A 25,363-nucleotide genomic window follows, 5' to 3' on the forward strand; every position below is an offset into this window, starting at 1 on the left:
CTGGCTCCGCGCGGGGCGGGCGGCGCCGCCAAGTCGGGGAAGAGGGCGAGCTCCTGCGCCGAGCCGCTTCGGATCGAGGGCCACGGATGGGCCCCATGCGCTGCGCGTGGCTCGGCGGCCTCCCTTGAAGAGGGGGAGGGGGCGAGATCTTTGCGGGTGCGATCATACCAGCGTTAATGCACCGGATCCCATCAGAACTCCGCAGTTAAGCGCGCTTGGGCTAGAGTAGTACTGGGATGGGTGACCCCCCGGGAAGTCCTAGTGTTGCACCCTACCCCCCTTTTTGCGCGGCTCGGCGGGAGCGATCGGCGCTAGTGCGGAACTCCGCGGCTGCGCGTGCTCGACGGTAAATTGGATTGCGTGCTGCGTGTTTATCTTGTTTTGCGGCGTGGGGCCACTTATATATCGATTTATAACGGAATCTCGCGAACGAAGAGATCGCCGGAGCATTAAGGAGGGGGGCCTAACTGAGGGAAACGGCGACTCGCTCGAGACTGCTCCAAGGGAAGTTCGAGAAGGGGGCACCGATTTATCGTCCCGGTCGGAAGTCGCGAGCGGGATCACAGCGCAACGGAGGCGACGCATCGCGGCAGCGGGCGATGAATCTAGGACCGTTCGCATCACCGCAGCGAAGATGACACGGGGAGAGTGGGTAGGAGGTTTAAATCATATGTACTCTTGTAGGAACTCGAATTTCGGAGGAACCCGTGGGTCGTTCACGGAAAGGCAGCGCGAGCTCCACGCAGCGTCGTCGGTGGCCGCGGAGCTTACGCCTTTTTCGTCCCGCTCTCTCTCGTCCTTCTTTTTGTTAACCCCCTCCGTTCTTCCCCTGGTTCGCTGGCTCCGCGCGGGGCGGGCGGCGCCGCCAAGTCGGGGAAGAGGGCGAGCTCCTGCGCCGAGCCGCTTCGGATCGAGGGCCACGGATGGGCCCCATGCGCTGCGCGTGGCTCGGCGGCCTCCCTTGAAGAGGGGGAGGGGGCGAGATCTTTGCGGGTGCGATCATACCAGCGTTAATGCACCGGATCCCATCAGAACTCCGCAGTTAAGCGCGCTTGGGCTAGAGTAGTACTGGGATGGGTGACCCCCGGGAAGTCCTAGTGTTGCACCCTACCCCCCTTTTTGCGCGGCTCGGCGGGAGCGATCGGCGCTAGTGCGGAACTCCGCGGCTGCGCGTGCTCGACGGTAAATTGGATTGCGTGCTGCGTGTTTATCTTGTTTTGCGGCGTGGGGCCACTTATATATCGATTTATAACGGAATCTCGCGAACGAAGAGATCGCCGGAGCATTAAGGAGGGGGGCCTAACTGAGGGAAACGGCGACTCGCTCGAGACTGCTCCAAGGGAAGTTCGAGAAGGGGGCACCGATTTATCGTCCCGGTCGGAAGTCGCGAGCGGGATCACAGCGCAACGGAGGCGACGCATCGCGGCAGCGGGCGATGAATCTAGGACCGTTCGCATCACCGCAGCGAAGATGACACGGGGAGAGTGGGTAGGAGGTTTAAATCATATGTACTCTTGTAGGAACTCGAATTTCGGAGGAACCCGTGGGTCGTTCACGGAAAGGCAGCGCGAGCTCCACGCAGCGTCGTCGGTGGCCGCGGAGCTTACGCCTTTTTCGTCCCGCTCTCTCTCGTCCTTCTTTTTGTTAACCCCCTCCGTTCTTCCCCTGGTTCGCTGGCTCCGCGCGGGGCGGGCGGCGCCGCCAAGTCGGGGAAGAGGGCGAGCTCCTGCGCCGAGCCGCTTCGGATCGAGGGCCACGGATGGGCCCCATGCGCTGCGCGTGGCTCGGCGGCCTCCCTTGAAGAGGGGGAGGGGGCGAGATCTTTGCGGGTGCGATCATACCAGCGTTAATGCACCGGATCCCATCAGAACTCCGCAGTTAAGCGCGCTTGGGCTAGAGTAGTACTGGGATGGGTGACCCCCGGGAAGTCCTAGTGTTGCACCCTACCCCCCTTTTTGCGCGGCTCGGCGGGAGCGATCGGCGCTAGTGCGGAACTCCGCGGCTGCGCGTGCTCGACGGTAAATTGGATTGCGTGCTGCGTGTTTATCTTGTTTTGCGGCGTGGGGCCACTTATATATCGATTTATAACGGAATCTCGCGAACGAAGAGATCGCCGGAGCATTAAGGAGGGGGGCCTAACTGAGGGAAACGGCGACTCGCTCGAGACTGCTCCAAGGGAAGTTCGAGAAGGGGGCACCGATTTATCGTCCCGGTCGGAAGTCGCGAGCGGGATCACAGCGCAACGGAGGCGACGCATCGCGGCAGCGGGCGATGAATCTAGGACCGTTCGCATCACCGCAGCGAAGATGACACGGGGAGAGTGGGTAGGAGGTTTAAATCATATGTACTCTTGTAGGAACTCGAATTTCGGAGGAACCCGTGGGTCGTTCACGGAAAGGCAGCGCGAGCTCCACGCAGCGTCGTCGGTGGCCGCGGAGCTTACGCCTTTTTCGTCCCGCTCTCTCTCGTCCTTCTTTTTGTTAACCCCCTCCGTTCTTCCCCTGGTTCGCTGGCTCCGCGCGGGGCGGGCGGCGCCGCCAAGTCGGGGAAGAGGGCGAGCTCCTGCGCCGAGCCGCTTCGGATCGAGGGCCACGGATGGGCCCCATGCGCTGCGCGTGGCTCGGCGGCCTCCCTTGAAGAGGGGGAGGGGGCGAGATCTTTGCGGGTGCGATCATACCAGCGTTAATGCACCGGATCCCATCAGAACTCCGCAGTTAAGCGCGCTTGGGCTAGAGTAGTACTGGGATGGGTGACCCCCGGGAAGTCCTAGTGTTGCACCCTACCCCCCTTTTTGCGCGGCTCGGCGGGAGCGATCGGCGCTAGTGCGGAACTCCGCGGCTGCGCGTGCTCGACGGTAAATTGGATTGCGTGCTGCGTGTTTATCTTGTTTTGCGGCGTGGGGCCACTTATATATCGATTTATAACGGAATCTCGCGAACGAAGAGATCGCCGGAGCATTAAGGAGGGGGGCCTAACTGAGGGAAACGGCGACTCGCTCGAGACTGCTCCAAGGGAAGTTCGAGAAGGGGGCACCGATTTATCGTCCCGGTCGGAAGTCGCGAGCGGGATCACAGCGCAACGGAGGCGACGCATCGCGGCAGCGGGCGATGAATCTAGGACCGTTCGCATCACCGCAGCGAAGATGACACGGGGAGAGTGGGTAGGAGGTTTAAATCATATGTACTCTTGTAGGAACTCGAATTTCGGAGGAACCCGTGGGTCGTTCACGGAAAGGCAGCGCGAGCTCCACGCAGCGTCGTCGGTGGCCGCGGAGCTTACGCCTTTTTCGTCCCGCTCTCTCTCGTCCTTCTTTTTGTTAACCCCCTCCGTTCTTCCCCTGGTTCGCTGGCTCCGCGCGGGGCGGGCGGCGCCGCCAAGTCGGGGAAGAGGGCGAGCTCCTGCGCCGAGCCGCTTCGGATCGAGGGCCACGGATGGGCCCCATGCGCTGCGCGTGGCTCGGCGGCCTCCCTTGAAGAGGGGGAGGGGGCGAGATCTTTGCGGGTGCGATCATACCAGCGTTAATGCACCGGATCCCATCAGAACTCCGCAGTTAAGCGCGCTTGGGCTAGAGTAGTACTGGGATGGGTGACCCCCCGGGAAGTCCTAGTGTTGCACCCTACCCCCCTTTTTGCGCGGCTCGGCGGGAGCGATCGGCGCTAGTGCGGAACTCCGCGGCTGCGCGTGCTCGACGGTAAATTGGATTGCGTGCTGCGTGTTTATCTTGTTTTGCGGCGTGGGGCCACTTATATATCGATTTATAACGGAATCTCGCGAACGAAGAGATCGCCGGAGCATTAAGGAGGGGGGCCTAACTGAGGGAAACGGCGACTCGCTCGAGACTGCTCCAAGGGAAGTTCGAGAAGGGGGCACCGATTTATCGTCCCGGTCGGAAGTCGCGAGCGGGATCACAGCGCAACGGAGGCGACGCATCGCGGCAGCGGGCGATGAATCTAGGACCGTTCGCATCACCGCAGCGAAGATGACACGGGGAGAGTGGGTAGGAGGTTTAAATCATATGTACTCTTGTAGGAACTCGAATTTCGGAGGAACCCGTGGGTCGTTCACGGAAAGGCAGCGCGAGCTCCACGCAGCGTCGTCGGTGGCCGCGGAGCTTACGCCTTTTTCGTCCCGCTCTCTCTCGTCCTTCTTTTTGTTAACCCCCTCCGTTCTTCCCCTGGTTCGCTGGCTCCGCGCGGGGCGGGCGGCGCCGCCAAGTCGGGGAAGAGGGCGAGCTCCTGCGCCGAGCCGCTTCGGATCGAGGGCCACGGATGGGCCCCATGCGCTGCGCGTGGCTCGGCGGCCTCCCTTGAAGAGGGGGAGGGGGCGAGATCTTTGCGGGTGCGATCATACCAGCGTTAATGCACCGGATCCCATCAGAACTCCGCAGTTAAGCGCGCTTGGGCTAGAGTAGTACTGGGATGGGTGACCCCCCGGGAAGTCCTAGTGTTGCACCCTACCCCCCTTTTTGCGCGGCTCGGCGGGAGCGATCGGCGCTAGTGCGGAACTCCGCGGCTGCGCGTGCTCGACGGTAAATTGGATTGCGTGCTGCGTGTTTATCTTGTTTTGCGGCGTGGGGCCACTTATATATCGATTTATAACGGAATCTCGCGAACGAAGAGATCGCCGGAGCATTAAGGAGGGGGGCCTAACTGAGGGAAACGGCGACTCGCTCGAGACTGCTCCAAGGGAAGTTCGAGAAGGGGGCACCGATTTATCGTCCCGGTCGGAAGTCGCGAGCGGGATCACAGCGCAACGGAGGCGACGCATCGCGGCAGCGGGCGATGAATCTAGGACCGTTCGCATCACCGCAGCGAAGATGACACGGGGAGAGTGGGTAGGAGGTTTAAATCATATGTACTCTTGTAGGAACTCGAATTTCGGAGGAACCCGTGGGTCGTTCACGGAAAGGCAGCGCGAGCTCCACGCAGCGTCGTCGGTGGCCGCGGAGCTTACGCCTTTTTCGTCCCGCTCTCTCTCGTCCTTCTTTTTGTTAACCCCCTCCGTTCTTCCCCTGGTTCGCTGGCTCCGCGCGGGGCGGGCGGCGCCGCCAAGTCGGGGAAGAGGGCGAGCTCCTGCGCCGAGCCGCTTCGGATCGAGGGCCACGGATGGGCCCCATGCGCTGCGCGTGGCTCGGCGGCCTCCCTTGAAGAGGGGGAGGGGGCGAGATCTTTGCGGGTGCGATCATACCAGCGTTAATGCACCGGATCCCATCAGAACTCCGCAGTTAAGCGCGCTTGGGCTAGAGTAGTACTGGGATGGGTGACCCCCCGGGAAGTCCTAGTGTTGCACCCTACCCCCCTTTTTGCGCGGCTCGGCGGGAGCGATCGGCGCTAGTGCGGCTAACTCCCGGCTGCTGCGCGTGCTCGACGTAAATTCGGAATCGCGTGCTGCGATGAATCTAGGGACCGTTCGCAATCACCGCATCGAAGATGACACGGGGAGAGTGGGTAGGAGGTTTAAATCATATGTACTCTTGTAGGAACTCGAATTTCGGAGGAACCCGTGGGTCGTTCACGGAAAGGCAGCGCGAGCTCCACGCAGCGTCGTCGGTGGCCGCGGAGCTTACGCCTTTTTCGTCCCGCTCTCTCTCGTCCTTCTTTTTGTTAACCCCCTCCGTTCTTCCCCTGGTTCGCTGGCTCCGCGCGGGCGGGCGGCGCCGCCAAGTCGGGGAAGAGGGCGAGCTCCTGCGCCGAGCCGCTTCGGATCGAGGGCCACGGATGGGCCCCATGCGCTGCGCGTGGCTCGGCGGCCTCCCTTGAAGAGGGGGAGGGGGCGAGATCTTTGCGGGTGCGATCATACCAGCGTTAATGCACCGGATCCCATCAGAACTCCGCAGTTAAGCGCGCTTGGGCTAGAGTAGTACTGGGATGGGTGACCCCCCGGGAAGTCCTAGTGTTGCACCCTACCCCCCTTTTTGCGCGGCTCGGCGGGAGCGATCGGCGCTAGTGCGGAACTCCGCGGCTGCGCGTGCTCGACGGTAAATTGGATTGCGTGCTGCGTGTTTATCTTGTTTTGCGGCGTGGGGCCACTTATATATCGATTTATAACGGAATCTCGCGAACGAAGAGATCGCCGGAGCATTAAGGAGGGGGGCCTAACTGAGGGAAACGGCGACTCGCTCGAGACTGCTCCAAGGGAAGTTCGAGAAGGGGGCACCGATTTATCGTCCCGGTCGGAAGTCGCGAGCGGGATCACAGCGCAACGGAGGCGACGCATCGCGGCAGCGGGCGATGAATCTAGGACCGTTCGCATCACCGCAGCGAAGATGACACGGGGAGAGTGGGTAGGAGGTTTAAATCATATGTACTCTTGTAGGAACTCGAATTTCGGAGGAACCCGTGGGTCGTTCACGGAAAGGCAGCGCGAGCTCCACGCAGCGTCGTCGGTGGCCGCGGAGCTTACGCCTTTTTCGTCCCGCTCTCTCTCGTCCTTCTTTTTGTTAACCCCCTCCGTTCTTCCCCTGGTTCGCTGGCTCCGCGCGGGGCGGGCGGCGCCGCCAAGTCGGGAAGAGGGCGAGCTCCTGCGCCGAGCCGCTTCGGATCGAGGGCCACGGATGGGCCCCATGCGCTGCGCGTGGCTCGGCGGCCTCCCTTGAAGAGGGGGAGGGGGCGAGATCTTTGCGGGTGCGATCATACCAGCGTTAATGCACCGGATCCCATCAGAACTCCGCAGTTAAGCGCGCTTGGGCTAGAGTAGTACTGGGATGGGTGACCCCCCGGGAAGTCCTAGTGTTGCACCCTACCCCCCTTTTTGCGCGGCTCGGCGGGAGCGATCGGCGCTAGTGCGGAACTCCGCGGCTGCGCGTGCTCGACGGTAAATTGGATTGCGTGCTGCGTGTTTATCTTGTTTTGCGGCGTGGGGCCACTTATATATCGATTTATAACGGAATCTCGCGAACGAAGAGATCGCCGGAGCATTAAGGAGGGGGGCCTAACTGAGGGAAACGGCGACTCGCTCGAGACTGCTCCAAGGGAAGTTCGAGAAGGGGGCACCGATTTATCGTCCCGGTCGGAAGTCGCGAGCGGGATCACAGCGCAACGGAGGCGACGCATCGCGGCAGCGGGCGATGAATCTAGGACCGTTCGCATCACCGCAGCGAAGATGACACGGGGAGAGTGGGTAGGAGGTTTAAATCATATGTACTCTTGTAGGAACTCGAATTTCGGAGGAACCCGTGGGTCGTTCACGGAAAGGCAGCGCGAGCTCCACGCAGCGTCGTCGGTGGCCGCGGAGCTTACGCCTTTTTCGTCCCGCTCTCTCTCGTCCTTCTTTTTGTTAACCCCCTCCGTTCTTCCCCTGGTTCGCTGGCTCCGCGCGGGGCGGGCGGCGCCGCCAAGTCGGGGAAGAGGGCGAGCTCCTGCGCCGAGCCGCTTCGGATCGAGGGCCACGGATGGGCCCCATGCGCTGCGCGTGGCTCGGCGGCCTCCCTTGAAGAGGGGAGGGGGCGAGATCTTTGCGGGTGCGATCATACCAGCGTTAATGCACCGGATCCCATCAGAACTCCGCAGTTAAGCGCGCTTGGGCTAGAGTAGTACTGGGATGGGTGACCCCCCGGGAAGTCCTAGTGTTGCACCCTACCCCCCTTTTTGCGCGGCTCGGCGGGAGCGATCGGCGCTAGTGCGGAACTCCGCGGCTGCGCGTGCTCGACGGTAAATTGGATTGCGTGCTGCGTGTTTATCTTGTTTTGCGGCGTGGGGCCACTTATATATCGATTTATAACGGAATCTCGCGAACGAAGAGATCGCCGGAGCATTAAGGAGGGGGGCCTAACTGAGGGAAACGGCGACTCGCTCGAGACTGCTCCAAGGGAAGTTCGAGAAGGGGGCACCGATTTATCGTCCCGGTCGGAAGTCGCGAGCGGGATCACAGCGCAACGGAGGCGACGCATCGCGGCAGCGGGCGATGAATCTAGGACCGTTCGCATCACCGCAGCGAAGATGACACGGGGAGAGTGGGTAGGAGGTTTAAATCATATGTACTCTTGTAGGAACTCGAATTTCGGAGGAACCCGTGGGTCGTTCACGGAAAGGCAGCGCGAGCTCCACGCAGCGTCGTCGGTGGCCGCGGAGCTTACGCCTTTTTCGTCCCGCTCTCTCTCGTCCTTCTTTTTGTTAACCCCCTCCGTTCTTCCCCTGGTTCGCTGGCTCCGCGCGGGGCGGGCGGCGCCGCCAAGTCGGGGAAGAGGGCGAGCTCCTGCGCCGAGCCGCTTCGGATCGAGGGCCACGGATGGGCCCCATGCGCTGCGCGTGGCTCGGCGGCCTCCCTTGAAGAGGGGGAGGGGGCGAGATCTTTGCGGGTGCGATCATACCAGCGTTAATGCACCGGATCCCATCAGAACTCCGCAGTTAAGCGCGCTTGGGCTAGAGTAGTACTGGGATGGGTGACCCCCCGGGAAGTCCTAGTGTTGCACCCTACCCCCCTTTTTGCGCGGCTCGGCGGGAGCGATCGGCGCTAGTGCGGAACTCCGCGGCTGCGCGTGCTCGACGGTAAATTGGATTGCGTGCTGCGTGTTTATCTTGTTTTGCGGCGTGGGGCCACTTATATATCGATTTATAACGGAATCTCGCGAACGAAGAGATCGCCGGAGCATTAAGGAGGGGGGCCTAACTGAGGGAAACGGCGACTCGCTCGAGACTGCTCCAAGGGAAGTTCGAGAAGGGGGCACCGATTTATCGTCCCGGTCGGAAGTCGCGAGCGGGATCACAGCGCAACGGAGGCGACGCATCGCGGCAGCGGGCGATGAATCTAGGACCGTTCGCATCACCGCAGCGAAGATGACACGGGGAGAGTGGGTAGGAGGTTTAAATCATATGTACTCTTGTAGGAACTCGAATTTCGGAGGAACCCGTGGGTCGTTCACGGAAAGGCAGCGCGAGCTCCACGCAGCGTCGTCGGTGGCCGCGGAGCTTACGCCTTTTTCGTCCCGCTCTCTCTCGTCCTTCTTTTTGTTAACCCCCTCCGTTCTTCCCCTGCTTCGCTGGCTCCGCGCGGGGCGGGCGGCGCCGCCAAGTCGGGGAAGAGGGCGAGCTCCTGCGCCGAGCCGCTTCGGATCGAGGGCCACGGATGGGCCCCATGCGCTGCGCGTGGCTCGGCGGCCTCCCTTGAAGAGGGGGAGGGGGCGAGATCTTTGCGGGTGCGATCATACCAGCGTTAATGCACCGGATCCCATCAGAACTCCGCAGTTAAGCGCGCTTGGGCTAGAGTAGTACTGGGATGGGTGACCCCCCGGGAAGTCCTAGTGTTGCACCCTACCCCCCTTTTTGCGCGGCTCGGCGGGAGCGATCGGCGCTAGTGCGGAACTCCGCGGCTGCGCGTGCTCGACGGTAAATTGGATTGCGTGCTGCGTGTTTATCTTGTTTTGCGGCGTGGGGCCACTTATATATCGATTTATAACGGAATCTCGCGAACGAAGAGATCGCCGGAGCATTAAGGAGGGGGGCCTAACTGAGGGAAACGGCGACTCGCTCGAGACTGCTCCAAGGGAAGTTCGAGAAGGGGGCACCGATTTATCGTCCCGGTCGGAAGTCGCGAGCGGGATCACAGCGCAACGGAGGCGACGCATCGCGGCAGCGGGCGATGAATCTAGGACCGTTCGCATCACCGCAGCGAAGATGACACGGGGAGAGTGGGTAGGAGGTTTAAATCATATGTACTCTTGTAGGAACTCGAATTTCGGAGGAACCCGTGGGTCGTTCACGGAAAGGCAGCGCGAGCTCCACGCAGCGTCGTCGGTGGCCGCGGAGCTTACGCCTTTTTCGTCCCGCTCTCTCTCGTCCTTCTTTTTGTTAACCCCCTCCGTTCTTCCCCTGCTTCGCTGGCTCCGCGCGGGGCGGGCGGCGCCGCCAAGTCGGGGAAGAGGGCGAGCTCCTGCGCCGAGCCGCTTCGGATCGAGGGCCACGGATGGGCCCCATGCGCTGCGCGTGGCTCGGCGGCCTCCCTTGAAGAGGGGGAGGGGGCGAGATCTTTGCGGGTGCGATCATACCAGCGTTAATGCACCGGATCCCATCAGAACTCCGCAGTTAAGCGCGCTTGGGCTAGAGTAGTACTGGGATGGGTGACCTCCCGGGAAGTCCTAGTGTTGCACCCTACCCCCCTTTTTGCGCGGCTCGGCGGGAGCGATCGGCGCTAGTGCGGAACTCCGCGGCTGCGCGTGCTCGACGGTAAATTGGATTGCGTGCTGCGATGAATCTAGGACCGTTCGCATCACCGCAGCGAAGATGACACGGGGAGAGTGGGTAGGAGGTTTAAATCATATGTACTCTTGTAGGAACTCGAATTTCGGAGGAACCCGTGGGTCGTTCACGGAAAGGCAGCGCGAGCTCCACGCAGCGTCGTCGGTGGCCGCGGAGCTTACGCCTTTTTCGTCCCGCTCTCTCTCGTCCTTCTTTTTGTTAACCCCCTCCGTTCTTCCCCTGGTTCGCTGGCTCCGCGCGGGGCGGGCGGCGCCGCCAAGTCGGGAAGAGGGCGAGCTCCTGCGCCGAGCCGCTTCGGATCGAGGGCCACGGATGGGCCCCATGCGCTGCGCGTGGCTCGGCGGCCTCCCTTGAAGAGGGGGAGGGGGCGAGATCTTTGCGGGTGCGATCATACCAGCGTTAATGCACCGGATCCCATCAGAACTCCGCAGTTAAGCGCGCTTGGGCTAGAGTAGTACTGGGATGGGTGACCCCCCGGGAAGTCCTAGTGTTGCACCCTACCCCCCTTTTTGCGCGGCTCGGCGGGAGCGATCGGCGCTAGTGCGGAACTCCGCGGCTGCGCGTGCTCGACGGTAAATTGGATTGCGTGCTGCGTGTTTATCTTGTTTTGCGGCGTGGGGCCACTTATATATCGATTTATAACGGAATCTCGCGAACGAAGAGATCGCCGGAGCATTAAGGAGGGGGGCCTAACTGAGGGAAACGGCGACTCGCTCGAGACTGCTCCAAGGGAAGTTCGAGAAGGGGGCACCGATTTATCGTCCCGGTCGGAAGTCGCGAGCGGGATCACAGCGCAACGGAGGCGACGCATCGCGGCAGCGGGCGATGAATCTAGGACCGTTCGCATCACCGCAGCGAAGATGACACGGGGAGAGTGGGTAGGAGGTTTAAATCATATGTACTCTTGTAGGAACTCGAATTTCGGAGGAACCCGTGGGTCGTTCACGGAAAGGCAGCGCGAGCTCCACGCAGCGTCGTCGGTGGCCGCGGAGCTTACGCCTTTTTCGTCCCGCTCTCTCTCGTCCTTCTTTTTGTTAACCCCCTCCGTTCTTCCCCTGGTTCGCTGGCTCCGCGCGGGGCGGGCGGCGCCGCCAAGTCGGGGAAGAGGGCGAGCTCCTGCGCCGAGCCGCTTCGGATCGAGGGCCACGGATGGGCCCCATGCGCTGCGCGTGGCTCGGCGGCCTCCCTTGAAGAGGGGGAGGGGGCGAGATCTTTGCGGGTGCGATCATACCAGCGTTAATGCACCGGATCCCATCAGAACTCCGCAGTTAAGCGCGCTTGGGCTAGAGTAGTACTGGGATGGGTGACCCCCCGGGAAGTCCTAGTGTTGCACCCTACCCCCCTTTTTGCGCGGCTCGGCGGGAGCGATCGGCGCTAGTGCGGAACTCCGCGGCTGCGCGTGCTCGACGGTAAATTGGATTGCGTGCTGCGTGTTTATCTTGTTTTGCGGCGTGGGGCCACTTATATATCGATTTATAACGGAATCTCGCGAACGAAGAGATCGCCGGAGCATTAAGGAGGGGGGCCTAACTGAGGGAAACGGCGACTCGCTCGAGACTGCTCCAAGGGAAGTTCGAGAAGGGGGCACCGATTTATCGTCCCGGTCGGAAGTCGCGAGCGGGATCACAGCGCAACGGAGGCGACGCATCGCGGCAGCGGGCGATGAATCTAGGACCGTTCGCATCACCGCAGCGAAGATGACACGGGGAGAGTGGGTAGGAGGTTTAAATCATATGTACTCTTGTAGGAACTCGAATTTCGGAGGAACCCGTGGGTCGTTCACGGAAAGGCAGCGCGAGCTCCACGCAGCGTCGTCGGTGGCCGCGGAGCTTACGCCTTTTTCGTCCCGCTCTCTCTCGTCCTTCTTTTTGTTAACCCCCTCCGTTCTTCCCCTGGTTCGCTGGCTCCGCGCGGGGCGGGCGGCGCCGCCAAGTCGGGGAAGAGGGCGAGCTCCTGCGCCGAGCCGCTTCGGATCGAGGGCCACGGATGGGCCCCATGCGCTGCGCGTGGCTCGGCGGCCTCCCTTGAAGAGGGGGAGGGGGCGAGATCTTTGCGGGTGCGATCATACCAGCGTTAATGCACCGGATCCCATCAGAACTCCGCAGTTAAGCGCGCTTGGGCTAGAGTAGTACTGGGATGGGTGACCCCCCGGGAAGTCCTAGTGTTGCACCCTACCCCCCTTTTTGCGCGGCTCGGCGGGAGCGATCGGCGCTAGTGCGGAACTCCGCGGCTGCGCGTGCTCGACGGTAAATTGGATTGCGTGCTGCGTGTTTATCTTGTTTTGCGGCGTGGGGCCACTTATATATCGATTTATAACGGAATCTCGCGAACGAAGAGATCGCCGGAGCATTAAGGAGGGGGGCCTAACTGAGGGAAACGGCGACTCGCTCGAGACTGCTCCAAGGGAAGTTCGAGAAGGGGGCACCGATTTATCGTCCCGGTCGGAAGTCGCGAGCGGGATCACAGCGCAACGGAGGCGACGCATCGCGGCAGCGGGCGATGAATCTAGGACCGTTCGCATCACCGCAGCGAAGATGACACGGGGAGAGTGGGTAGGAGGTTTAAATCATATGTACTCTTGTAGGAACTCGAATTTCGGAGGAACCCGTGGGTCGTTCACGGAAAGGCAGCGCGAGCTCCACGCAGCGTCGTCGGTGGCCGCGGAGCTTACGCCTTTTTCGTCCCGCTCTCTCTCGTCCTTCTTTTTGTTAACCCCCTCCGTTCTTCCCCTGGTTCGCTGGCTCCGCGCGGGGCGGGCGGCGCCGCCAAGTCGGGGAAGAGGGCGAGCTCCTGCGCCGAGCCGCTTCGGATCGAGGGCCACGGATGGGCCCCATGCGCTGCGCGTGGCTCGGCGGCCTCCCTTGAAGAGGGGGAGGGGGCGAGATCTTTGCGGGTGCGATCATACCAGCGTTAATGCACCGGATCCCATCAGAACTCCGCAGTTAAGCGCGCTTGGGCTAGAGTAGTACTGGGATGGGTGACCCCCCGGGAAGTCCTAGTGTTGCACCCTACCCCCCTTTTTGCGCGGCTCGGCGGGAGCGATCGGCGCTAGTGCGGAACTCCGCGGCTGCGCGTGCTCGACGGTAAATTGGATTGCGTGCTCCGTGTTTATCTTGTTTTGCGGCGTGGGGCCACTTATATATCGATTTATAACGGAATCTCGCGAACGAAGAGATCGCCGGAGCATTAAGGAGGGGGGCCTAACTGAGGGAAACGGCGACTCGCTCGAGACTGCTCCAAGGGAAGTTCGAGAAGGGGGCACCGATTTATCGTCCCGGTCGGGATCACAGCGCAACGGAGGCGACGCATCGCGGCAGCGGGCGATGAATCTAGGACCGTTCGCATCACCGCAGCGAAGATGACACGGGGAGAGTGGGTAGGAGGTTTAAATCATATGTACTCTTCTAGGAACTCGAATTTCGGAGGAACCCGTGGGTCGTTCACGGAAAGGCAGCGCGAGCTCCACGCAGCGTCGTCGGTGGCCGCGGAGCTTACGCCTTTTTCGTCCCGCTCTCTCTCGTCCTTCTTTTTGTTAACCCCCTCCGTTCTTCCCCTGCTTCGCTGGCTCCGCGCGGGGCGGGCGGCGCCGCCAAGTCGGGGAAGAGGGCGAGCTCCTGCGCCGAGCCGCTTCGGATCGAGGGCCACGGATGGGCCCCATGCGCTGCGCGTGGCTCGGCGGCCTCCCTTGAAGAGGGGGAGGGGGCGAGATCTTTGCGGGTGCGATCATACCAGCGTTAATGCACCGGATCCCATCAGAACTCCGCAGTTAAGCGCGCTTGGGCTAGAGTAGTACTGGGATGGGTGACCCCCCGGGAAGTCCTAGTGTTGCACCCTACCCCCCTTTTTGCGCGGCTCGGCGGGAGCGATCGGCGCTAGTGCGGAACTCCGCGGCTGCGCGTGCTCGACGGTAAATTGGATTGCGTGCTGCGTGTTTATCTTGTTTTGCGGCGTGGGGCCACTTATATATCGATTTATAACGGAATCTCGCGAACGAAGAGATCGCCGGAGCATTAAGGAGGGGGGCCTAACTGAGGGAAACGGCGACTCGCTCGAGACTGCTCCAAGGGAAGTTCGAGAAGGGGGCACCGATTTATCGTCCCGGTCGGAAGTCGCGAGCGGGATCACAGCGCAACGGAGGCGACGCATCGCGGCAGCGGGCGATGAATCTAGGACCGTTCGCATCACCGCAGCGAAGATGACACGGGGAGAGTGGGTAGGAGGTTTAAATCATATGTACTCTTGTAGGAACTCGAATTTCGGAGGAACCCGTGGGTCGTTCACGGAAAGGCAGCGCGAGCTCCACGCAGCGTCGTCGGTGGCCGCGGAGCTTACGCCTTTTTCGTCCCGCTCTCTCTCGTCCTTCTTTTTGTTAACCCCCTCCGTTCTTCCCCTGCTTCGCTGGCTCCGCGCGGGGCGGGCGGCGCCGCCAAGTCGGGGAAGAGGGCGAGCTCCTGCGCCGAGCCGCTTCGGATCGAGGGCCACGGATGGGCCCCATGCGCTGCGCGTGGCTCGGCGGCCTCCCTTGAAGAGGGGGAGGGGGCGAGATCTTTGCGGGTGCGATCATACCAGCGTTAATGCACCGGATCCCATCAGAACTCCGCAGTTAAGCGCGCTTGGGCTAGAGTAGTACTGGGATGGGTGACCTCCCGGGAAGTCCTAGTGTTGCACCCTACCCCCCTTTTTGCGCGGCTCGCGGGAGCGATCGGCGCTAGTGCGGAACTTCGCGGCTGCGCGTGCTCGACGGTAAATTGGATTGCGTGCTGCGATGAATCTAGGACCGTTCGCATCACCGCAGCGAAGATGACACGGGGAGAGTGGGTAGGAGGTTTAAATCATATGTACTCTTGTAGGAACTCGAATTTCGGAGGAACCCGTGGGTCGTTCACGGAAAGGCAGCGCGAGCTCCACGCAGCGTCGTCGGTGGCCGCGGAGCTTACGCCTTTTTCGTCCCGCTCTCTCTCGTCCTTCTTTTTGTTAACCCCCTCCGTTCTTCCCCTGGTTCGCTGGCTCCGCGCGGGGCGGGCGGCGCCGCCAAGTCGGGGAAGAGGGCGAGCTCCTGCGCCGAGCCGCTTCGGATCGAGGGCCACGGATGGGCCCCATGCGCTGCGCGTGGCTCGGCGGCCTCCCTTGAAGAGGGGGAGGGGGCGAGATCTTTGCGGGTGCGATCATACCAGCGTTAATGCACCGGATCCCATCAGAACTCCGCAGTTAAGCGCGCTTGGGCTAGAGTAGTACTGGGATGGGTGACCCCCCGGGAAGTCCTAGTGTTGCACCCTACCCCCCTTTTTGCGCGGCTCGGCGGGAGCGATCGGCGCTAGTGCGGAACTCCGCGGCTGCGCGTGCTCGACGGTAAATTGGATTGCGTGCTGCGTGTTTATCTTGTTTTGCGGCGTGGGGCCACTTATATATCGATTTATAACGGAATCTCGCGAACGAAGAGATCGCCGGAGCATTAAGGAGGGGGGCCTAACTGAGGGAAACGGCGACTCGCTCGAGACTGCTCCAAGGGAAGTTCGAGAAGGGGGCACCGATTTATCGTCCCGGTCGGAAGTCGCGAGCGGGATCACAGCGCAACGGAGGCGACGCATCGCGGCAGCGGGCGATGAATCTAGGACCGTTCGCATCACCGCAGCGAAGATGACACGGGGAGAGTGGGTAGGAGGTTTAAATCATATGTACTCTTGTAGGAACTCGAATTTCGGAGGAACCCGTGGGTCGTTCACGGAAAGGCAGCGCGAGCTCCACGCAGCGTCGTCGGTGGCCGCGGAGCTTACGCCTTTTTCGTCCCGCTCTCTCTCGTCCTTCTTTTTGTTAACCCCCTCCGTTCTTCCCCTGGTTCGCTGGCTCCGCGCGGGGCGGGCGGCGCCGCCAAGTCGGGGAAGAGGGCGAGCTCCTGCGCCGAGCCGCTTCGGATCGAGGGCCACGGATGGGCCCCATGCGCTGCGCGTGGCTCGGCGGCCTCCCTTGAAGAGGGGGAGGGGGCGAGATCTTTGCGGGTGCGATCATACCAGCGTTAATGCACCGGATCCCATCAGAACTCCGCAGTTAAGCGCGCTTGGGCTAGAGTAGTACTGGGATGGGTGACCCCCCGGGAAGTCCTAGTGTTGCACCCTACCCCCCTTTTTGCGCGGCTCGGCGGGAGCGATCGGCGCTAGTGCGGAACTCCGCGGCTGCGCGTGCTCGACGGTAAATTGGATTGCGTGCTGCGTGTTTATCTTGTTTTGCGGCGTGGGGCCACTTATATATCGATTTATAACGGAATCTCGCGAACGAAGAGATCGCCGGAGCATTAAGGAGGGGGGCCTAACTGAGGGAAACGGCGACTCGCTCGAGACTGCTCCAAGGGAAGTTCGAGAAGGGGCACCGATTTATCGTCCCGGTCGGAAGTCGCGAGCGGGATCACAGCGCAACGGAGGCGACGCATCGCGGCAGCGGGCGATGAATCTAGGACCGTTCGCATCACCGCAGCGAAGATGACACGGGGAGAGTGGGTAGGAGGTTTAAATCATATGTACTCTTGTAGGAACTCGAATTTCGGAGGAACCCGTGGGTCGTTCACGGAAAGGCAGCGCGAGCTCCACGCAGCGTCGTCGGTGGCCGCGGAGCTTACGCCTTTTTCGTCCCGCTCTCTCTCGTCCTTCTTTTTGTTAACCCCCTCCGTTCTTCCCCTGGTTCGCTGGCTCCGCGCGGGGCGGGCGGCGCCGCCAAGTCGGGGAAGAGGGCGAGCTCCTGCGCCGAGCCGCTTCGGATCGAGGGCCACGGATGGGCCCCATGCGCTGCGCGTGGCTCGGCGGCCTCCCTTGAAGAGGGGGAGGGGGCGAGATCTTTGCGGGTGCGATCATACCAGCGTTAATGCACCGGATCCCATCAGAACTCCGCAGTTAAGCGCGCTTGGGCTAGAGTAGTACTGGGATGGGTGACCCCCCGGGAAGTCCTAGTGTTGCACCCTACCCCCCTTTTTGCGCGGCTCGGCGGGAGCGATCGGCGCTAGTGCGGAACTCCGCGGCTGCGCGTGCTCGACGGTAAATTGGATTGCGTGCTGCGTGTTTATCTTGTTTTGCGGCGTGGGGCCACTTATATATCGATTTATAACGGAATCTCGCGAACGAAGAGATCGCCGGAGCATTAAGGAGGGGGGCCTAACTGAGGGAAACGGCGACTCGCTCGAGACTGCTCCAAGGGAAGTTCGAGAAGGGGGCACCGATTTATCGTCCCGGTCGGAAGTCGCGAGCGGGATCACAGCGCAACGGAGGCGACGCATCGCGGCAGCGGGCGATGAATCTAGGACCGTTCGCATCACCGCAGCGAAGATGACACGGGGAGAGTGGGTAGGAGGTTTAAATCATATGTACTCTTGTAGGAACTCGAATTTCGGAGGAACCCGTGGGTCGTTCACGGAAAGGCAGCGCGAGCTCCACGCAGCGTCGTCGGTGGCCGCGGAGCTTACGCCTTTTTCGTCCCGCTCTCTCTCGTCCTTCTTTTTGTTAACCCCCTCCGTTCTTCCCCTGGTTCGCTGGCTCCGCGCGGGGCGGGCGGCGCCGCCAAGTCGGGGAAGAGGGCGAGCTCCTGCGCCGAGCCGCTTCGGATCGAGGGCCACGGATGGGCCCCATGCGCTGCGCGTGGCTCGGCGGCCTCCCTTGAAGAGGGGGAGGGGGCGAGATCTTTGCGGGTGCGATCATACCAGCGTTAATGCACCGGATCCCATCAGAACTCCGCAGTTAAGCGCGCTTGGGCTAGAGTAGTACTGGGATGGGTGACCCCCCGGGAAGTCCTAGTGTTGCACCCTACCCCCCTTTTTGCGCGGCTCGGCGGGAGCGATCGGCGCTAGTGCGGAACTCCGCGGCTGCGCGTGCTCGACGGTAAATTGGATTGCGTGCTGCGTGTTTATCTTGTTTTGCGGCGTGGGGCCACTTATATATCGATTTATAACGGAATCTCGCGAACGAAGAGATCGCCGGAGCATTAAGGAGGGGGGCCTAACTGAGGGAAACGGCGACTCGCTCGAGACTGCTCCAAGGGAAGTTCGAGAAGGGGGCACCGATTTATCGTCCCGGTCGGAAGTCGCGAGCGGGATCACAGCGCAACGGAGGCGACGCATCGCGGCAGCGGGCGATGAATCTAGGACCGTTCGCATCACCGCAGCGAAGATGACACGGGGAGAGTGGGTAGGAGGTTTAAATCATATGTACTCTTGTAGGAACTCGAATTTCGGAGGAACCCGTGGGTCGTTCACGGAAAGGCAGCGCGAGCTCCACGCAGCGTCGTCGGTGGCCGCGGAGCTTACGCCTTTTTCGTCCCGCTCTCTCTCGTCCTTCTTTTTGTTAACCCCCTCCGTTCTTCCCCTGGTTCGCTGGCTCCGCGCGGGGCGGGCGGCGCCGCCAAGTCGGGGAAGAGGGCGAGCTCCTGCGCCGAGCCGCTTCGGATCGAGGGCCACGGATGGGCCCCATGCGCTGCGCGTGGCTCGGCGGCCTCCCTTGAAGAGGGGGAGGGGGCGAGATCTTTGCGGGTGCGATCATACCAGCGTTAATGCACCGGATCCCATCAGAACTCCGCAGTTAAGCGCGCTTGGGCTAGAGTAGTACTGGGATGGGTGACCCCCCGGGAAGTCCTAGTGTTGCACCCTACCCCCCTTTTTGCGCGGCTCGGCGGGAGCGATCGGCGCTAGTGCGGAACTCCGCGGCTGCGCGTGCTCGACGGTAAATTGGATTGCGTGCTGCGTGTTTATCTTGTTTTGCGGCGTGGGGCCACTTATATATCGATTTATAACGGAATCTCGCGAACGAAGAGATCGCCGGAGCATTAAGGAGGGGGCCTAACTGAGGGAAACGGCGACTCGCTCGAGACTGCTCCAAGGGAAGTTCGAGAAGGGGGCACCGATTTATCGTCCCGGTCGGAAGTCGCGAGCGGGATCACAGCGCAACGGAGGCGACGCATCGCGGCAGCGGGCGATGAATCTAGGACCGTTCGCATCACCGCAGCGAAGATGACACGGGGAGAGTGGGTAGGAGGTTTAAATCATATGTACTCTTGTAGGAACTCGAATTTCGGAGGAACCCGTGGGTCGTTCACGGAAAGGCAGCGCGAGCTCCACGCAGCGTCGTCGGTGGCCGCGGAGCTTACGCCTTTTTCGTCCCGCTCTCTCTCGTCCTTCTTTTTGTTAACCCCCTCCGTTCTTCCCCTGGTTCGCTGGCTCCGCGCGGGGCGGGCGGCGCCGCCAAGTCGGGGAAGAGGGCGAGCTCCTGCGCCGAGCCGCTTCGGATCGAGGGCCACGGATGGGCCCCATGCGCTGCGCGTGGCTCGGCGGCCTCCCTTGAAGAGGGGGAGGGGGCGAGATCTTTGCGGGTGCGATCATACCAGCGTTAATGCACCGGATCCCATCAGAACTCCGCAGTTAAGCGCGCTTGGGCTAGAGTAGTACTGGGATGGGTGACCCCCCGGGAAGTCCTAGTGTTGCACCCTACCCCCCTTTTTGCGCGGCTCGGCGGGAGCGATCGGCGCTAGTGCGGAACTCCGCGGCTGCGCGTGCTCGACGGTAAATTGGATTGCGTGCTGCGTGTTTATCTTGTTTTGCGGCGTGGGGCCACTTATATATCGATTTATAACGGAATCTCGCGAACGAAGAGATCGCCGGAGCATTAAGGGGGGGGGGGCCTAACTGAGGGAAACGGCGACTCGCTCGAGACTGCTCCAAGGGAAGTTCGAGAAGGGGGCACCGATTTATCGTCCCGGTCGGAAGTCGCGAGCGGGATCACAGCGCAACGGAGGCGACGCATCGCGGCAGCGGGCGATGAATCTAGGACCGTTCGCATCACCGCAGCGAAGATGACACGGGGAGAGTGGGTAGGAGGTTTAAATCATATGTACTCTTGTAGGAACTCGAATTTCGGAGGAACCCGTGGGTCGTTCACGGAAAGGCAGCGCGAGCTCCACGCAGCGTCGTCGGTGGCCGCGGAGCTTACGCCTTTTTCGTCCCGCTCTCTCTCGTCCTTCTTTTTGTTAACCCCCTCCGTTCTTCCCCTGCTTCGCTGGCTCCGCGCGGGGCGGGCGGCGCCGCCAAGTCGGGGAAGAGGGCGAGCTCCTGCGCCGAGCCGCTTCGGATCGAGGGCCACGGATGGGCCCCATGCGCTGCGCGTGGCTCGGCGGCCTCCCTTGAAGAGGGGGAGGGGGCGAGATCTTTGCGGGTGCGATCATACCAGCGTTAATGCACCGGATCCCATCAGAACTCCGCAGTTAAGCGCGCTTGGGCTAGAGTAGTACTGGGATGGGTGACCCCCCGGGAAGTCCTAGTGTTGCACCCTACCCCCCTTTTTGCGCGGCTCGGCGGGAGCGATCGGCGCTAGTGCGGAACTCCGCGGCTGCGCGTGCTCGACGGTAAATTGGATTGCGTGCTGCGTGTTTATCTTGTTTTGCGGCGTGGGGCCACTTATATATCGATTTATAACGGAATCTCGCGAACGAAGAGATCGCCGGAGCATTAAGGAGGGGGGCCTAACTGAGGGAAACGGCGACTCGCTCGAGACTGCTCCAAGGGAAGTTCGAGAAGGGGGCACCGATTTATCGTCCCGGTCGGAAGTCGCGAGCGGGATCACAGCGCAACGGAGGCGACGCATCGCGGCAGCGGGCGATGAATCTAGGACCGTTCGCATCACCGCAGCGAAGATGACACGGGGAGAGTGGGTAGGAGGTTTAAATCATATGTACTCTTGTAGGAACTCGAATTTCGGAGGAACCCGTGGGTCGTTCACGGAAAGGCAGCGCGAGCTCCACGCAGCGTCGTCGGTGGCCGCGGAGCTTACGCCTTTTTCGTCCCGCTCTCTCTCGTCCTTCTTTTTGTTAACCCCCTCCGTTCTTCCCCTGGTTCGCTGGCTCCGCGCGGGGCGGGCGGCGCCGCCAAGTCGGGGAAGAGGGCGAGCTCCTGCGCCGAGCCGCTTCGGATCGAGGGCCACGGATGGGCCCCATGCGCTGCGCGTGGCTCGGCGGCCTCCCTTGAAGAGGGGGAGGGGGCGAGATCTTTGCGGGTGCGATCATACCAGCGTTAATGCACCGGATCCCATCAGAACTCCGCAGTTAAGCGCGCTTGGGCTAGAGTAGTACTGGGATGGGTGACCCCCCGGGAAGTCCTAGTGTTGCACCCTACCCCCCTTTTTGCGCGGCTCGGCGGGAGCGATCGGCGCTAGTGCGGAACTCCGCGGCTGCGCGTGCTCGACGGTAAATTGGATTGCGTGCTGCGTGTTTATCTTGTTTTGCGGCGTGGGGCCACTTATATATCGATTTATAACGGAATCTCGCGAACGAAGAGATCGCCGGAGCATTAAGGAGGGGGGCCTAACTGAGGGAAACGGCGACTCGCTCGAGACTGCTCCAAGGGAAGTTCGAGAAGGGGGCACCGATTTATCGTCCCGGTCGGAAGTCGCGAGCGGGATCACAGCGCAACGGAGGCGACGCATCGCGGCAGCGGGCGATGAATCTAGGACCGTTCGCATCACCGCAGCGAAGATGACACGGGGAGAGTGGGTAGGAGGTTTAAATCATATGTACTCTTGTAGGAACTCGAATTTCGGAGGAACCCGTGGGTCGTTCACGGAAAGGCAGCGCGAGCTCCACGCAGCGTCGTCGGTGGCCGCGGAGCTTACGCCTTTTTCGTCCCGCTCTCTCTCGTCCTTCTTTTTGTTAACCCCCTCCGTTCTTCCCCTGCTTCGCTGGCTCCGCGCGGGGCGGGCGGCGCCGCCAAGTCGGGGAAGAGGGCGAGCTCCTGCGCCGAGCCGCTTCGGATCGAGGGCCACGGATGGGCCCCATGCGCTGCGCGTGGCTCGGCGGCCTCCCTTGAAGAGGGGGAGGGGGCGAGATCTTTGCGGGTGCGATCATACCAGCGTTAATGCACCGGATCCCATCAGAACTCCGCAGTTAAGCGCGCTTGGGCTAGAGTAGTACTGGGATGGGTGACCTCCCGGGAAGTCCTAGTGTTGCACCCTACCCCCCTTTTTTGCGCGGCTCGGCGGGAGCGATCGGCGCTAGTGCGGAACTCCGCGGCTGCGCGTGCTCGACGGTAAATTGGATTGCGTGCTGCGATGAATCTAGGACCGTTCGCATCACCGCAGCGAAGATGACACGGGGAGAGTGGGTAGGAGGTTTAAATCATATGTACTCTTGTAGGAACTCGAATTTCGGAGGAACCCGTGGGTCGTTCACGGAAAGGCAGCGCGAGCTCCACGCAGCGTCGTCGGTGGCCGCGGAGCTTACGCCTTTTTCGTCCCGCTCTCTCTCGTCCTTCTTTTTGTTAACCCCCTCCGTTCTTCCCCTGGTTCGCTGGCTCCGCGCGGGGCGGGCGGCGCCGCCAAGTCGGGGAAGAGGGCGAGCTCCTGCGCCGAGCCGCTTCGGATCGAGGGCCACGGATGGGCCCCATGCGCTGCGCGTGGCTCGGCGGCCTCCCTTGAAGAGGGGGAGGGGGCGAGATCTTTGCGGGTGCGATCATACCAGCGTTAATGCACCGGATCCCATCAGAACTCCGCAGTTAAGCGCGCTTGGGCTAGAGTAGTACTGGGATGGGTGACCCCCCGGGAAGTCCTAGTGTTGCACCCTACCCCCCTTTTTGCGCGGCTCGGCGGGAGCGATCGGCGCTAGTGCGGAACTCCGCGGCTGCGCGTGCTCGACGGTAAATTGGATTGCGTGCTGCGTGTTTATCTTGTTTTGCGGCGTGGGGCCACTTATATATCGATTTATAACGGAATCTCGCGAACGAAGAGATCGCCGGAGCATTAAGGAGGGGGGCCTAACTGAGGGAAACGGCGACTCGCTCGAGACTGCTCCAAGGGAAGTTCGAGAAGGGGGCACCGATTTATCGTCCCGGTCGGAAGTCGCGAGCGGGATCACAGCGCAACGGAGGCGACGCATCGCGGCAGCGGGCGATGAATCTAGGACCGTTCGCATCACCGCAGCGAAGATGACACGGGGAGAGTGGGTAGGAGGTTTAAATCATATGTACTCTTGTAGGAACTCGAATTTCGGAGGAACCCGTGGGTCGTTCACGGAAAGGCAGCGCGAGCTCCACGCAGCGTCGTCGGTGGCCGCGGAGCTTACGCCTTTTTCGTCCCGCTCTCTCTCGTCCTTCTTTTTGTTAACCCCCTCCGTTCTTCCCCTGGTTCGCTGGCTCCGCGCGGGGCGGGCGGCGCCGCCAAGTCGGGGAAGAGGGCGAGCTCCTGCGCCGAGCCGCTTCGGATCGAGGGCCACGGATGGGCCCCATGCGCTGCGCGTGGCTCGGCGGCCTCCCTTGAAGAGGGGGAGGGGGCGAGATCTTTGCGGGTGCGATCATACCAGCGTTAATGCACCGGATCCCATCAGAACTCCGCAGTTAAGCGCGCTTGGGCTAGAGTAGTACTGGGATGGGTGACCCCCCGGGAAGTCCTAGTGTTGCACCCTACCCCCCTTTTTGCGCGGCTCGGCGGGAGCGATCGGCGCTAGTGCGGAACTCCGCGGCTGCGCGTGCTCGACGGTAAATTGGATTGCGTGCTGCGTGTTTATCTTGTTTTGCGGCGTGGGGCCACTTATATATCGATTTATAACGGAATCTCGCGAACGAAGAGATCGCCGGAGCATTAAGGAGGGGGGCCTAACTGAGGGAAACGGCGACTCGCTCGAGACTGCTCCAAGGGAAGTTCGAGAAGGGGGCACCGATTTATCGTCCCGGTCGGAAGTCGCGAGCGGGATCACAGCGCAACGGAGGCGACGCATCGCGGCAGCGGGCGATGAATCTAGGACCGTTCGCATCACCGCAGCGAAGATGACACGGGGAGAGTGGGTAGGAGGTTTAAATCATATGTACTCTTGTAGGAACTCGAATTTCGGAGGAACCCGTGGGTCGTTCACGGAAAGGCAGCGCGAGCTCCACGCAGCGTCGTCGGTGGCCGCGGAGCTTACGCCTTTTTCGTCCCGCTCTCTCTCGTCCTTCTTTTTGTTAACCCCCTCCGTTCTTCCCCTGGTTCGCTGGCTCCGCGCGGGGCGGGCGGCGCCGCCAAGTCGGGGAAGAGGGCGAGCTCCTGCGCCGAGCCGCTTCGGATCGAGGGCCACGGATGGGCCCCATGCGCTGCGCGTGGCTCGGCGGCCTCCCTTGAAGAGGGGGAGGGGGCGAGATCTTTGCGGGTGCGATCATACCAGCGTTAATGCACCGGATCCCATCAGAACTCCGCAGTTAAGCGCGCTTGGGCTAGAGTAGTACTGGGATGGGTGACCCCCCGGGAAGTCCTAGTGTTGCACCCTACCCCCCTTTTTGCGCGGCTCGGCGGGAGCGATCGGCGCTAGTGCGGAACTCCGCGGCTGCGCGTGCTCGACGGTAAATTGGATTGCGTGCTGCGTGTTTATCTTGTTTTGCGGCGTGGGGCCACTTATATATCGATTTATAACGGAATCTCGCGAACGAAGAGATCGCCGGAGCATTAAGGAGGGGGGCCTAACTGAGGGAAACGGCGACTCGCTCGAGACTGCTCCAAGGGAAGTTCGAGAAGGGGGCACCGATTTATCGTCCCGGTCGGAAGTCGCGAGCGGGATCACAGCGCAACGGAGGCGACGCATCGCGGCAGCGGGCGATGAATCTAGGACCGTTCGCATCACCGCAGCGAAGATGACACGGGGAGAGTGGGTAGGAGGTTTAAATCATATGTACTCTTGTAGGAACTCGAATTTCGGAGGAACCCGTGGGTCGTTCACGGAAAGGCAGCGCGAGCTCCACGCAGCGTCGTCGGTGGCCGCGGAGCTTACGCCTTTTTCGTCCCGCTCTCTCTCGTCCTTCTTTTTGTTAACCCCCTCCGTTCTTCCCCTGGTTCGCTGGCTCCGCGCGGGGCGGGCGGCGCCGCCAAGTCGGGGAAGAGGGCGAGCTCCTGCGCCGAGCCGCTTCGGATCGAGGGCCACGGATGGGCCCCATGCGCTGCGCGTGGCTCGGCGGCCTCCCTTGAAGAGGGGGAGGGGGCGAGATCTTTGCGGGTGCGATCATACCAGCGTTAATGCACCGGATCCCATCAGAACTCCGCAGTTAAGCGCGCTTGGGCTAGAGTAGTACTGGGATGGGTGACCCCCCGGGAAGTCCTAGTGTTGCACCCTACCCCCCTTTTTGCGCGGCTCGGCGGGAGCGATCGGCGCTAGTGCGGAACTCCGCGGCTGCGCGTGCTCGACGGTAAATT

General features: G+C 61.9%; 32 non-coding genes across 32 annotated transcripts; all 32 read left to right on the forward strand.

Annotated features, from left to right (window-relative positions):
* Positions 1-154: 154 nt before the first annotated feature.
* On the forward strand, positions 155-273 carry LOC149215604 (5S ribosomal RNA). Its single transcript, XR_016251542.1, has one exon. It is a non-coding gene; the product is annotated as a 5S ribosomal RNA (ribosomal RNA).
* Positions 274-991: 718 nt separating this feature from the next.
* On the forward strand, positions 992-1,109 carry LOC149215605 (5S ribosomal RNA). The gene has a single exon (XR_016251628.1). It is a non-coding gene; the product is annotated as a 5S ribosomal RNA (ribosomal RNA).
* Positions 1,110-1,827: 718 nt separating this feature from the next.
* LOC149215606 (5S ribosomal RNA) lies at positions 1,828-1,945 on the forward strand. Its single transcript, XR_016251629.1, has one exon. It is a non-coding gene; the product is annotated as a 5S ribosomal RNA (ribosomal RNA).
* A 718-nt stretch (positions 1,946-2,663) lies between these two features.
* Positions 2,664-2,781, forward strand: LOC149215607 (5S ribosomal RNA). The gene has a single exon (XR_016251631.1). It is a non-coding gene; the product is annotated as a 5S ribosomal RNA (ribosomal RNA).
* Positions 2,782-3,499: 718 nt separating this feature from the next.
* On the forward strand, positions 3,500-3,618 carry LOC149215608 (5S ribosomal RNA). Its single transcript, XR_016251543.1, has one exon. It is a non-coding gene; the product is annotated as a 5S ribosomal RNA (ribosomal RNA).
* A 718-nt stretch (positions 3,619-4,336) lies between these two features.
* LOC149215609 (5S ribosomal RNA) lies at positions 4,337-4,455 on the forward strand. Its single transcript, XR_016251544.1, has one exon. It is a non-coding gene; the product is annotated as a 5S ribosomal RNA (ribosomal RNA).
* A 718-nt stretch (positions 4,456-5,173) lies between these two features.
* Positions 5,174-5,292, forward strand: LOC149215610 (5S ribosomal RNA). The gene has a single exon (XR_016251545.1). It is a non-coding gene; the product is annotated as a 5S ribosomal RNA (ribosomal RNA).
* Positions 5,293-5,785: 493 nt separating this feature from the next.
* On the forward strand, positions 5,786-5,904 carry LOC149215611 (5S ribosomal RNA). The gene has a single exon (XR_016251546.1). It is a non-coding gene; the product is annotated as a 5S ribosomal RNA (ribosomal RNA).
* A 717-nt stretch (positions 5,905-6,621) lies between these two features.
* On the forward strand, positions 6,622-6,740 carry LOC149215612 (5S ribosomal RNA). Its single transcript, XR_016251547.1, has one exon. It is a non-coding gene; the product is annotated as a 5S ribosomal RNA (ribosomal RNA).
* Positions 6,741-7,457: 717 nt separating this feature from the next.
* Positions 7,458-7,576, forward strand: LOC149215613 (5S ribosomal RNA). The gene has a single exon (XR_016251548.1). It is a non-coding gene; the product is annotated as a 5S ribosomal RNA (ribosomal RNA).
* A 718-nt stretch (positions 7,577-8,294) lies between these two features.
* LOC149215614 (5S ribosomal RNA) lies at positions 8,295-8,413 on the forward strand. The gene has a single exon (XR_016251549.1). It is a non-coding gene; the product is annotated as a 5S ribosomal RNA (ribosomal RNA).
* Positions 8,414-9,131: 718 nt separating this feature from the next.
* Positions 9,132-9,250, forward strand: LOC149215615 (5S ribosomal RNA). The gene has a single exon (XR_016251550.1). It is a non-coding gene; the product is annotated as a 5S ribosomal RNA (ribosomal RNA).
* Positions 9,251-9,968: 718 nt separating this feature from the next.
* On the forward strand, positions 9,969-10,087 carry LOC149215616 (5S ribosomal RNA). The gene has a single exon (XR_016251330.1). It is a non-coding gene; the product is annotated as a 5S ribosomal RNA (ribosomal RNA).
* A 486-nt stretch (positions 10,088-10,573) lies between these two features.
* On the forward strand, positions 10,574-10,692 carry LOC149215617 (5S ribosomal RNA). Its single transcript, XR_016251551.1, has one exon. It is a non-coding gene; the product is annotated as a 5S ribosomal RNA (ribosomal RNA).
* Positions 10,693-11,410: 718 nt separating this feature from the next.
* On the forward strand, positions 11,411-11,529 carry LOC149215618 (5S ribosomal RNA). Its single transcript, XR_016251553.1, has one exon. It is a non-coding gene; the product is annotated as a 5S ribosomal RNA (ribosomal RNA).
* Positions 11,530-12,247: 718 nt separating this feature from the next.
* Positions 12,248-12,366, forward strand: LOC149215619 (5S ribosomal RNA). Its single transcript, XR_016251554.1, has one exon. It is a non-coding gene; the product is annotated as a 5S ribosomal RNA (ribosomal RNA).
* Positions 12,367-13,084: 718 nt separating this feature from the next.
* Positions 13,085-13,203, forward strand: LOC149215620 (5S ribosomal RNA). Its single transcript, XR_016251555.1, has one exon. It is a non-coding gene; the product is annotated as a 5S ribosomal RNA (ribosomal RNA).
* Positions 13,204-13,908: 705 nt separating this feature from the next.
* On the forward strand, positions 13,909-14,027 carry LOC149215621 (5S ribosomal RNA). The gene has a single exon (XR_016251556.1). It is a non-coding gene; the product is annotated as a 5S ribosomal RNA (ribosomal RNA).
* A 718-nt stretch (positions 14,028-14,745) lies between these two features.
* On the forward strand, positions 14,746-14,864 carry LOC149215622 (5S ribosomal RNA). The gene has a single exon (XR_016251331.1). It is a non-coding gene; the product is annotated as a 5S ribosomal RNA (ribosomal RNA).
* A 486-nt stretch (positions 14,865-15,350) lies between these two features.
* Positions 15,351-15,469, forward strand: LOC149215623 (5S ribosomal RNA). The gene has a single exon (XR_016251557.1). It is a non-coding gene; the product is annotated as a 5S ribosomal RNA (ribosomal RNA).
* A 718-nt stretch (positions 15,470-16,187) lies between these two features.
* Positions 16,188-16,306, forward strand: LOC149215624 (5S ribosomal RNA). Its single transcript, XR_016251559.1, has one exon. It is a non-coding gene; the product is annotated as a 5S ribosomal RNA (ribosomal RNA).
* Positions 16,307-17,023: 717 nt separating this feature from the next.
* LOC149215625 (5S ribosomal RNA) lies at positions 17,024-17,142 on the forward strand. Its single transcript, XR_016251560.1, has one exon. It is a non-coding gene; the product is annotated as a 5S ribosomal RNA (ribosomal RNA).
* A 718-nt stretch (positions 17,143-17,860) lies between these two features.
* On the forward strand, positions 17,861-17,979 carry LOC149215626 (5S ribosomal RNA). Its single transcript, XR_016251561.1, has one exon. It is a non-coding gene; the product is annotated as a 5S ribosomal RNA (ribosomal RNA).
* Positions 17,980-18,697: 718 nt separating this feature from the next.
* Positions 18,698-18,816, forward strand: LOC149215627 (5S ribosomal RNA). The gene has a single exon (XR_016251562.1). It is a non-coding gene; the product is annotated as a 5S ribosomal RNA (ribosomal RNA).
* A 717-nt stretch (positions 18,817-19,533) lies between these two features.
* On the forward strand, positions 19,534-19,652 carry LOC149215628 (5S ribosomal RNA). The gene has a single exon (XR_016251563.1). It is a non-coding gene; the product is annotated as a 5S ribosomal RNA (ribosomal RNA).
* A 720-nt stretch (positions 19,653-20,372) lies between these two features.
* Positions 20,373-20,491, forward strand: LOC149215629 (5S ribosomal RNA). The gene has a single exon (XR_016251565.1). It is a non-coding gene; the product is annotated as a 5S ribosomal RNA (ribosomal RNA).
* Positions 20,492-21,209: 718 nt separating this feature from the next.
* LOC149215630 (5S ribosomal RNA) lies at positions 21,210-21,328 on the forward strand. Its single transcript, XR_016251566.1, has one exon. It is a non-coding gene; the product is annotated as a 5S ribosomal RNA (ribosomal RNA).
* A 718-nt stretch (positions 21,329-22,046) lies between these two features.
* On the forward strand, positions 22,047-22,165 carry LOC149215631 (5S ribosomal RNA). Its single transcript, XR_016251332.1, has one exon. It is a non-coding gene; the product is annotated as a 5S ribosomal RNA (ribosomal RNA).
* Positions 22,166-22,653: 488 nt separating this feature from the next.
* On the forward strand, positions 22,654-22,772 carry LOC149215632 (5S ribosomal RNA). Its single transcript, XR_016251567.1, has one exon. It is a non-coding gene; the product is annotated as a 5S ribosomal RNA (ribosomal RNA).
* Positions 22,773-23,490: 718 nt separating this feature from the next.
* On the forward strand, positions 23,491-23,609 carry LOC149215633 (5S ribosomal RNA). Its single transcript, XR_016251568.1, has one exon. It is a non-coding gene; the product is annotated as a 5S ribosomal RNA (ribosomal RNA).
* A 718-nt stretch (positions 23,610-24,327) lies between these two features.
* LOC149215634 (5S ribosomal RNA) lies at positions 24,328-24,446 on the forward strand. The gene has a single exon (XR_016251569.1). It is a non-coding gene; the product is annotated as a 5S ribosomal RNA (ribosomal RNA).
* Positions 24,447-25,164: 718 nt separating this feature from the next.
* Positions 25,165-25,283, forward strand: LOC149215635 (5S ribosomal RNA). Its single transcript, XR_016251570.1, has one exon. It is a non-coding gene; the product is annotated as a 5S ribosomal RNA (ribosomal RNA).
* The last annotated feature ends 80 nt before the right edge of the window (positions 25,284-25,363 follow it).

The sequence above is a fragment of the Pinus tabuliformis genome, chromosome 1_1 (genome assembly GCF_031772625.1).
Source record: "Pinus tabuliformis cultivar Carrire ecotype Pingquan chromosome 1_1, CPIR1, whole genome shotgun sequence".
NCBI lineage: Eukaryota > Viridiplantae > Streptophyta > Pinopsida > Pinales > Pinaceae > Pinus > Pinus tabuliformis.